The following is a 12,176-nucleotide window of genomic DNA, read 5'->3' as shown; positions in this document are numbered from 1 at the left end:
GAAATGTTGATATTTACTTGTGCAAATCCATGAAGAGCAACCACTTTGGACTTGGACTGACCAATCACCAGGTTCCCAGAAACCAGTCTTCCAGTTCTGCAGAAACTATAAAACAGGAGCAGACAAAAGAAGAAATGGATGACAACTACTAGGTATCTACCAGGTCAAGAACTCTCTTGTCTCATCACTGCCGGTACTCCAGGCTCTGAACCCCCTTCAGGGCAGTGGAGACTAGAGAAGTGGAAATAACCAAATACATCAAAAGCAGAGATATTTTCATACTGAAGCAAACTGTAGACTGTTTATATTACAGGGGATTGAGGTTGCTACATAACTTTTGGCAAATCTGTAAGAGGAAAATAGAACTCTTATGGACTCACGAGATGGGGATAAGTAAAAAATAATAACATTTGCCCTCTTGCAAACCACAGAGCATACAGCTGAGTGTGGAGGGGCTGGCAGGAAATGTTGGAAATATAAGCAAAAGACAGATGAAGGTTGTGCATGGTATGCTAGGGAGCACGGACTTAACTCTGCATGCCTGAGAGCTTTTCAAGAATTTTAAGCAGGAAATTGGCATTACCACATTTATGTTTCAGAAAGATTACCTTGGCTTCAGTGCAGTTGGACGGATATAAGGGCAAAAGCTGCAATCACTGAAATGAGGCTTCCAAGTGTTGTTTCTATAATCCAGGCAAGAGATTTCTGATAGCTAAAATAAATCACAGGGACATTTGAAGGTAAAATTTGGTGCCTGACTGGATGTTTGAGGTGAGCTTGAAGAGGTTATGGGTGACTGATGCTTTGGGCTGGGCGGCTGGATGCAGGCTGGTATCTGTTATTCACTGACCTATGGAATGCAGGAGGAGAAGCAGGTCTACGTAGGGCAACGTGGAGATGGATGAGTCTAGGCCAGACGGGTTGATTTGAGATGCCCCTGGGGTATCCAGGTTGAAAGTCCAGATGTTCAATACAGAGGTGGTCATGTGGCTGGTGCTCAGATGGGAAATGGGGGCTGGAGAAAGAGATGTGGGAGACATCAGGTGATAGGAGTAGCAAGAATGCCAGGTGAGGAGGAAGTCACACAGAACATCCCTGCGAGACCAACAGCAGGGAAGAACCTGAAATGGGTGGTGACAGGCAGTCAAGGAAGGAGCCAGGTTTGAAACTACTAGTGTGGTAAAAAGTACCAAGGACAGCAGCAAGGGCAAGAAGGTGAAAGAAAAGTCTTCGGGCATTTCTGAAGTTACTGCTGACCTTGGCATGAGCAATTATAGTCAGGCTGGGAGGACTTGAAAACTGCATTAAAGTTAATTAAAGACAGGAAGAGGGGGGTGACAGTGAGGGAAGAGAAGAGATGAAGCTGTGCCTCATGCAGGTGCTGAGTTGCAGGAGAGACTGGGGAACCTGGCTTTTTTTTTTTTAAGATAGAAGAGATTTGTGTATGTTATCAGCTGTGTATAATATTTGTGTATTTAATCAGATGTAAATTTGTATATTTAACTTGGGTCAAGTGCAGAAGCACATTCCAGAGCACAGAGAGGGATTCTTCACACGAGGGAGGAGAAAGAGAAGGATGGCCGTGTGCGCTTGCAGATGAGTTTAACAGGGTAGGAGGCAAAAGGCTGAGGGATGCCTGGCCTGATTTCCTCTACTTTCTAAATTAGTCAAAAGTTCAAATAAATGTCTTTCATTTCCCATGAATTTGTATCCTAATCTTAGAAAACATGTATCACAAAATATCACAAATGCCTTTGTACTCTAGTTTTTACCTGATTGTGCCTGAGGAGTCCTTGTCAAGAACGGCAGATTGGTGAGAGTAAGTAAAATGAATATAGCTAGTATTTGGTGAAAGCAGAACTCCATATTCTAATATCAACCCAAACCAAACACACAACTCTAAGACACTGGAGTAGTTACAAGAACTATACTTAAATTTTAAGAACTATTGATCCCTACCCAAAATAAATCCGATCAAACCAATGCAGCACCCAATCTGACTGAACCTCCACCAATAGCTTCCAAAACTTCTTCCTTAGCAAGAAATCAGTAATAATCATAATGATAAAAATTAGTACAAGGATGATCAGAACAAAGTCCAGGAGAACCTCTACTAGGCAGAAACTATGTATTTTCCATTTTCTTATTCCAGAGACAACCCCAAAATGAATGTATTTTAGAATGTTTGTTCACTAAAATCATGAATTATTTATAAAAATTATTTTCTTCAGTAACTGCCAAGACATGTTAACGCCTATATGGGTGAAGAGTGGCCACAGAGATTCCAGAAACATTAAAAGGCAGATAAAGCAAATTGGAATCAGGGGAGAGTTAACAGAAACTGTGGAGCTTAGGGCATCGGGACAGGTTGAGTGGGATTATACGACTCAGCTAAGCTCTGATGAATAAGAAGTGACTTTGTTCCTTATTAACTTGGTTCTATGTCTGGCTCCCCATTCTTTGGGAACTCTGGGGCTCTGAGTGTGCCTCAGGTATCAGAGGTGATCCCTTAGGGGAGTGATTTAGCCACCTTTGCCTGAAAGTCTCCCCAAAGGATAATCCCTACCTCACAACATTCTTTGTGGCAATTCAGGTTGACTTCATCTTTAATCGTAAGAATGCTGGAAGGCATGCAGATGGGTGTTCAATGAAGACAAATTAAGCTTATTATTAATTTGAGGAGTAGTTTAATTATATTTTATGCTCAGGCAAAATAAAGATTAATTTTCATTATCTTTCGTTTTGCTTATCTGTGGTGCTGAGCAAGACTTATTTGCAATGCATATTTTTTTACTTAGAATAAAAATTTCTCCTCTCAATCCTTATTTACTTGTTTTTTCTTTTCATTTGACACATAAAAATTGTGTATGTTTATTGTACACAACATCACGTTTTGAAATATATATACATTGTGGAATGGAAATATAGAGCTAATTAACTATGCATCATCATCTCACATACGTAATCATTTTATGTGGTGAAAACACTTAAAATCTACTCTCTTAGTGCAATTATTCTTAAACTTAAAATTGATAAAGCAGTAGACACCTTTTCAGGTGTTCTCCCAGGCTGTGGGTCAAAGACATTCTATTTTCCTTAGAACTATCTACCCCGTTTATACAAATGGGCTCCCTACAGTGAAGTCACATAGAAGATCCCATTCTCGTGGCCAAGGTTAACTAGGCTGAGGATGGACACCTAACACAACCTAGAGAGATCCCAGTCACTTTTTAAGCATTTGGAATTGTGGCTAGAGATTTCAATCACAACACAGCCTGAGGTTTGGAACTTAAAAGCTACAGAATCCCAAAGCTGCAGGGCAGGTGTCTCCGGCCACCTTCACTGAGTCGTAGGAAAGTCAGCAGAAGTGCAGAGGAGAAGCAGGCATGGAAGGAAGGGAGAGCACTCCTTCACTTTCACTTACTCAATTTCCTAGTTCCACAGGATCATGTCTCCTTTTAATTCAGCAAGCTTTTACCCGCCACACCCCCCCAAAATATAGATAAGGTTCCTTTAGCCCCACTCAGCCACCCAATGTGGTCTCACAATGTCTGACACACATCCTTTCCTTAGATTCAGTGGAAATTCCCTTAATCTCATTCCCTCACAATAGGTGCAATATTAACCAAAATGAACTTTATTCTGAGAAGGAAAGGTAGCCTTAAAAGTTTTGTCAGAATATATTTTTACAATGAAATTACTTCAAACTTTTGACAAAATTCAATTTGGGCATAAAACTCTTTTGGTTTTCAATCTTTTTTTGCTCTCGTTGGTGGTGCAAAGACACTTGCAGGTTTTTTATCATAGGTCATAGGACCCTCATTTACCTGCACAGTGTTCACCTGTAGTGTGAGACAGACAATCAATGGATTCAGTTGCCAAAATCAAGTCTGTCAACCTGTTGTCACTGTTTAGTGTATCAGCCAAATGTGCATATTTCCTTAGTTTGGAGAATTAGTGTTCTGGAGATGTTGTTCAGTTTAGGAATTTTTTTTAGTTCCTTCCAGCTGCTATAACAGGATGTCATAGAATGGGTGGCTTATAAACAACAAAAATATTTCTCACAGTCCTAGAGACTGGGAAGTCCAAGATCAAGGAGCTGGCAGATTCACTGACTGGTATGGGTCAACTTCCTTGTTCATAGATGGCCATGTTTTGGCTGTGCCTTCACATGGTAGAAAGTGTGAGGAAGCTATTTGCAGTCTCTGTTCTATAAGGATGTTAATCTCATTCACAAAGGCCACTTCCTCATGACCTACTCATCTCCAAAAAGGCCCTATCTTCAAATATCTCCACGCTGAGGATTAGATTTCAACATAAGAATTTTGAGTAGACATAAACATTCAGTTTATAGAAAGACTCTTGATGTACTACAGATGCATACTATGTGGTTTACAAAATCCAAGGAAATAGTAACATTCCATGAGACCATTGTGAACCCTTCCAGAGATGGCAATTCTGTTATTTCAACAAACAGCTAATTTTCTTAAGTGAGACACCACCCTGCCTTCCAATAACATCTTCTAATTAATAATTTTAGAAACAGTAAACAATGAAACCCATATGTTTTTAAGAATTTAAGGTTGAATATTCTATCAAAAGTATTTCTGCAGTAAAATCCAAAAATAGTAACTCCCATTGCATTGATTTAATGACCATTTGTGTAATTATGAATTTGATATATTTTCTTCCTAAGACTGCAAGCCCCATTAGAACAGAAACTGTCTGGATTGATAGATCTCATATCTCTCTTTCACAGTGCTGCCACATAGTTGCCATTCAATAAATATGTGTTGAATGGTGAATGCATTAAGGAAATCAGTTTCTTACCCTTTGGCAGTGCCCGTAAGTTACTCAAAGCAACAGAATTTCTGGTCTATATATCAGAAGCCCATAAGGAATCAAGAAGATAAAATAAAGCATTTGAATGTGGAATGATCATGTTGGACAGCAGTGCAAAGCCCTAGAAGTAAGGTCAATACCTCAGAAGCAAAAAGGCAGATTATAAATCCTCCAGTAGAGAAGGCTATTTTTACTGAAATCTAGTCTCCCAGATTCTACTAAACACTACCTCCATTATCTTATTTAATTATCACAGCAACTTAACAGGTCATAGAAAAAAATGTTTAAAGGACTTATTAACACATATCTTGCCCAAGTTACTTGGTTTGTAAATGTTACCATATGTATTTAAAGCCAGGATTGTCAGCTTCTAATGTTCTCACCTTTCTACGGCACCAGAGAAGAGTAATGGTTGTGAAACAAAGTAATCAAGAGAAGCTTCTCAGCAACAGATGATTTGAGCAGGTTCAACACAATTAGGTATCTAATAATCACTAACATTGATTTACTGCTCATTGGGTACTAAGCTGTGCTCTAAGGCTTCATATTTTTTCACTAATTTAATTCTCGTAATAGTCTGGTGAAGCTCCATGAAATAAATGCTATTATCATCTTTATTTTATATGCAAGAAAATTGAGGCATAAGCAGGATTGGTACCTTATTTTAAGATTACATAGCTAGAAAATTATGGATCTAAGATTTAAGCACAGTTTTTACCAAAGCATATGCTGTCAACCATGACATAACATTCCCTTTAGTAAGAACCTACTAACAGCTAGTTTACATAGATTCATCTGTTATACCAGGAGAGCTTGTTAATTTATATTTTAGTCAGCTCCAACCATTCAAACCCAAGTGTGAACGTAAGAGGATATTCCCTGAACAAATAAAAAAGTCATAAGAGTTGGATTAGAGGATGCCAAGTAGCTCAGTCTTCCCCATGTCTTTGCCTGCTCCATCTGCCCAGAAGCTCCAGCCAAGAAATAGCTCTTGGCCATGGCATTCATCTGCTCTGATAAATAAATTTTCTTCTAAATGTAATGACACTTATCTAGTCAGAGACTTTCAAGAAAATGGCCTATTCCTTAGCAATGGGGACACTAATATCCTGTGGTTTCTTTCTAGAGTTTAGATTTTTCAGTAAAATAAATCACAGCTGTTCCATAGGAGAAGAAACCATAGATGCCTCAAGTTCTCTTAGAAACATAGAACCTAAGCTAGTTAATAAAAAGAGACTGTCAAGGGCAGAGGATACAGAGAGCCCATCTCAACCTTAGCAGTTTACACAGGCTGGAAGGATACGGCTGGGGAAAGGGAGAAGCCCCCTTTTCTCCTGTATATGACCACATTACTGTTACTCTGGTCCACTGATTTTATAGAACATTAACCACCATCACTGGGACTCCAGAGCAAAGGAGAGGTACAATAACCAAGAGGTGGAAAAGCATGGGGGAGGAAAGTGAACTGTGTTTAAAATCAGGAGAATAGGATCCAGGAACAGCGCTGCAACAGCCAGACAGGTGACCTTGATTCCCACTCTACCTCCCCAATCCTTGCACAGCTTTTACCAGATCTTATTTACCAGACTTTCAACACAGGAGCAGGTAGTGGTGTGTTCTTGCACTGGGAAAAATATAATTGTTGCATCTTGTTCAATGATATTAGCAGCCATTGATGAGCAATACCTAGTCCCATTAATTATGGCACTAGACCTTCATGCATTCACTAGGGAAAGTAAAAAGAGAAACCTCCCTTTATCTGCTATTTGGTTACTCAGTGGCACAGCATAGGCAGGAAAGATAGACAGATGTTTTACCCTTTCCATTCCTCTACTCAAGGTGCTGATGCCACCAAAATTCTTTATAAGGAGAAGAATTTGATGACTCCTCCTTGTGGCTGCCTTCTTGTTTCTTTCCTCTACCATTTCACTTTTCTGCCTAGGCTGCAAAGTCATTTTCAGTCTTCATTAGGCCACTCAAAACATATTGGTTAAATCATTTCTCAAATTCCTCCCCTTTCCTATCGAATCCCTGTATTGTTATTATCATATGCCTAGATCACAGTCTCATTTACAGTGTTGGTGTTAGAAATAAAGACCACACAGCATTTTCCTATTCTTTTAATTTTAAGACATTATAGCATCATAAATACTGCTAAAAGTGAGAGAATATGGAAGAACATACTCTCTTGATGCTCAAAATAAACTGAGGATTATGCAAGCTCTTTTTCTACCTCATGTTGTAAACAATGGACAGGAAGACAGTGGATTCAATCTGGTCTCTCTATTTTGTTTGTCCAATGAAAAAACTTACGAAAACTACCAACAAAAAAACTTCAAGGTCTTTGCCTCTAAAATAAGCATAATTTACTATATTTAATAGAATAGAATATATAAACAATGGGACTACCACCTGCACTCTGACAGATCATTTGTCCTGATGTTGGGATTAGCATTGCTGCCCTGCCCTAAAGCCTCCTCTGCCACTGCCATGAAGCCACCCTTAGTCTGTCGTCCATTGTCAATCATAGAGCTGAAAATGTGTCAGAGTGAATTTGAGGGAAATGTTTTACATAAGTCCAGTGCATAGTTCCAGCTCTACTTAATTCTGTGATTCAAAATTCCCATTGCCATTTAAACTCCTGGTATCATCATCTGTAAAATAAGATAATAATACATGCTTTCAACGATATTATGAGGATTACATGAGATAACATAGGTACAATGCCATATATACTTATCAAATACATATATATTTACCAAGAAATGCCATTAAATAGCAGGTATAAATACTTTTGGATTCCTAGCTTGTGGAAAAAAAGTACACATTTCAGAAAGCAGTTAAAACGTTCACTTTCTTTATGTCTTTCAAATTCAGTGTGTATAATAATCACTCCCTTTGGTAAAACAGATTCTAAAATATCCCTTAAAGGAAACATTCACTGTACTGCAAGCATCTCCTACAGATGGTAAACTTCCTGAAGAGAGGCACTTTCTCTGAGTACTGAGCTGATGGTGCCCGACACATACTCAATAATTAGCTTTGAAATGAATGGATCTAGACTTAAATGAAAATACCATCAATGCATCACTAAGTTACAGAATGTGATTTGTATAAAGTTGCTTCCCTTAGAAATTTATAACGTTCTAGAAGACAATGTGAGAACATGCTCTGTTTTGCATGGATAACACATCTTTGGTGTTTAACCAATGTCAGTTGGTCCTCTGAGAGTGTTTTACAAATTTTATCTCCTCCTTCCACCTCTTGTGCCCAGCATTCAAGAATTCAGCACTCTTCTAGCCTTCTTCAATAATTCAGTGTTTCATCTGCAATACATCTAAGTAGAAGATCATAAAAATCTAGCTAATCAGGTATCTTAACTCCCTAACTAGTATGATTAAATTTGAAGCCAATTCATCTTGGTTTGGAGCCAAATGGGTCTTTGTCGTGCCTCTTATCCAGTGCATTTATTAATAGCATCCCTTTCACTCTCAAAAATGCCCCAGTTTGGTCATCCTAATGATAAGCTATTGCAGAGGCATGCCCTCTGTCTCACTGGTCTTCCTAAGCACAAAATTTACTCTCAACAGATGTTTGTTGGTTGAAACAAGGACAGTGCTTTGCTAATCAGTCTAATAAGAGGCAGGTGTTCTTGTCTGTATACGTTTTTCCTCAGCTCTTCTCTGAATTAAGTATCTTCTCCAAAAGCCTTCATTTTGACTTATCCTTAATAATGCTTCTCTTGTCCTTAAATAATTAATGGGTTTAAAAATATCTGTCCGTGGAAACAGAGTGATACATGGAGTGGAGAAAAAACAGTGAATATTTTGGCAGAACAAATAAAAGCTGCATTACTAACTACATAAATCTCACCAATAGAGTTCATCTGCCTTTCACAGCAAGAGTTTTAATTTCCTTTGTCACCAGGACTCATAAATACATGCTGCATGACTGGCCCAACTGCTTTATCCAAGACTGACACTAAATTTCTTATGTGTACTAGTGCAATGGTCAACTTGTGCTGGGAGAGACCAGGTAGGTGACTGGGTGACAGTGACAGAGAAAGAAGAGCATAGAAAGATAGAGCACCATCTGGGTAGGAAAGCTTCCTACATTAATTGGCTTTGTTACAGCCACACAGAGGAAAGTATATTTCACACGCATACATGTACATGCACGTGCGCACGCACACACATATACACACACCCTAATGTCCACTGGCCTGTTTTTATCACTACTAAGGGGTTTAGAGAGATACCTTTCTCTGGCATATCTGTTCCTCAAAACAGTGTCAAGGAGCGAGTCAATCAAGGCAAGAAATAATTGCAAGTAATTTCATTTTCACCACAAATGTCAACCATGTTGGCTAAAAATCTTATATTCAAAGTATATCATTTTTATCAACATAGCAAAATGTCTTATCATATTGTCAAACATGAGTGGCTCCAAATTGTGAGTAATTTCCGCCCCACCCCACTGCCACCCCGCCTGCCAGGGAATATTTAACAATGTCTGGAGACACTTTTGAATACCATGATTACAGGGTGAGGAGGAGGGTTGCTACGGACACCTAGCAGTCAAAGACCAGAAATGATGCCAAGCATCTTGTAGTGCAAAAGATAGGCCCCTACGACAAAGAATGAACTGACTTAAATGTCAATAGCATTACTGCTGAGAAATATCGGTCTTTGTTAATTAAAAAATATGGAATTAGAGAGGGATCAATTTACTTTTTCATTTAATAACTATTTACCAAAAAACTAAGCAGCATAATGTTTGTTCTAGATTTGAGATTAGAGATAAATATGACATGGTGCTGAAAGATCCTATTCTGGCAATTGATGGCCTAGAGATCCTGAAATCCTCCTGTAATACAATATTTGAAAATTCTCAATGTACCATTATTAATAATAGCTTTATAAAAATGAAATGATGTTATAAGAATTTTTTTTGAAGGAATTCTGTTCAAGTCGAAAAGTGAGAATATTGGGAACAGGAAAGTAGGCCCATCTGAGCCACTTCTCGTCTTGAGAGTTAAGGGAAGCCTGTGCACTGGAGCTTTGGCCTGCTAAGGGAAGGGGAGAACAATTTTGCCTTTTAAACCCTATAAATGTTGCACATGTTCAGAAAATAAAATTTTAAAAAGAGAAGTAAAGGCAAATCTGAAAACTGAAAACAAATAAAAACAATTGTATATCAAGCATAATAGTGTATCAAACTAGAAACAAAACTTGCAAATAAAATGTTTCAGGTTACTTTTGAAAACAAAACTAGGAACTTTACATTCTAGGTGAAATATAGTTTGAGGCCAAAATAACCAAAAAATCTTAAACAGCAATCAGTAATTTTATTTTTGTTAGTAGTAACATCATCATTTTTCATCTTAAAACCATTATCTGTTTTGCAGCTAGAGTTTAACCAGGAAATAAAAATACATGTTGAAGGACACAGAAAATTAGATAGTATGTTAATTTTACCAGGAATCAAATTTTCAGTATAAGAATAGAAATGAAGCATAAAATCAAAAGTTAAGAAAGGATGTATAAGGTTAACTTGAATTGGCAATATCAGGATTTTTAAATATATCTCTCTTAGCACTTTGCACTCGCCCAGAAACCATGAAACCATGACATCCCAATAGCAGTAAGGGCACAAATGTTATTTTATCAGAGCCCAGCACTCATGCCACTGCCTGAGGAAAAAAAAAACTGACTAGATAGCAGAAGAAAATAAATCACTAGAAATATGTGTGTATTGTATACCCACAAGTGCAATGAAATAAATTTCAGTGGACTTAATCTTGTTAGAAGAGATCAACTATTAAACCACAAAATGTAAAGGAATAGAAATGTTGAAATTAGTAAAACTAAAAAGAATTGGATATAAAAGTTGATGAGGCTATATTAATATCAGACAAAATATACAAGAAAGTATTAATAGAATTAAAGAGGGTTACTTCAAAATGATACAATTTTAATTCAATATGAGGATATAACAATTCTAGATTTTCATGAATAAAATATTATAGTCTCAAAATGTATAAAGCAAAAATTGATGTGACTATAAGGATAAATTATCCAGGGAATATATAACAAATCTCTCTTTGGAAAAATAAGCAAAAAAATACTATTGTAGATTTCAATATTTTTTATTACCTAATGGACATATGCAAACTATTTTACATTACTGCCCACCAACATTCTTAAAAATGAACCACAAATTGTTAAACTTACATATTAATTCTAGTAGATGGTTTTTTAAGATTTTCTTCATAGGTTATCATGTCATGTCATAATAAAGAGTTTTGTTTCTTGCTTATCAATCTAGGAAACATTTATTGTTCTCACCTTATTGTATCAACTGGAACCTAGTACAAAATTGAATATAATTATTAAAGTGAATATCTTTCCTTTGTTCCCAGTCTTATAGGCTAACATTCAGACTTTCAACATTAAATACATATGATGTTAGTTACAGTTTTACATAGATCCTCTTTATTTCATTGAGGAAGTTCCTTTTCATTCTTACTTTATTGAGAGTTTTTATAATGAAAGGACACTGAATTTTGACAACTGCTTTTTCTGCATATATTGAGATGATTGTGTGGATTCTATGCTTTAGTCTGTGGCTAAAGGAAATTACATCAATTAATTTTTTAATGTTAAACCAACTTTGCATTCCTATAATAAACTCCTCTTAGTCATAATGTATTATCCTCTTTACATATATTTTTATTTTAAGTGCTATTTTTAAAGAATACTAGCTATATTCATGAAGGATGCAGTCTGCAGTTATTTTTCTCTGTGGTGACTTTGATATTGGTAACAGGGTAACACTGTTCTCATAAAACGAGTTAGGATATATGAACTTCTCTTTATTTTCTGGAAGAGTGTGTGTGAAATTGGTATTATATCTCCCTTAATGGATTTGCAGAATTATTAAATGTTCCTATCAAATTATTCTTGCATGAGGGTTGGAATTTGTTCTTTCCAACTAAGTTTTTGAATTAATTAGCATAAAGTGGTTCATCATATTCCCTTTTTATCTTTCTAATATCTGTAGGATTTGTAAAATTGTCCCCATACTGGAAATCTCTGTCCTCTCTTTTCAGTTATTTTATTGATTTTATAAAAGAATCGGGTTTTTTATTTTTTATTCAATGTTTTGAATTTTTCTGTTAACTGGATAAATGTATTTAAGTATGTAAATTTCCTCTGAGAAATCTGCCACAGCATGAATTATTTAAATGAATACTATTTGTCATGAAGCTTTAATGAAAACATTTAACAAAGCATTAGCCTGCTAATTTGATGGACAACATAAAATAATCTGTT

The sequence above is a fragment of the Pan troglodytes genome, chromosome 12, assembly GCF_028858775.2.
Source record: "Pan troglodytes isolate AG18354 chromosome 12, NHGRI_mPanTro3-v2.0_pri, whole genome shotgun sequence".
Taxonomy (NCBI): domain Eukaryota; kingdom Metazoa; phylum Chordata; class Mammalia; order Primates; family Hominidae; genus Pan; species Pan troglodytes.
Note: the sequence above shows the minus strand (reverse complement) of the source record.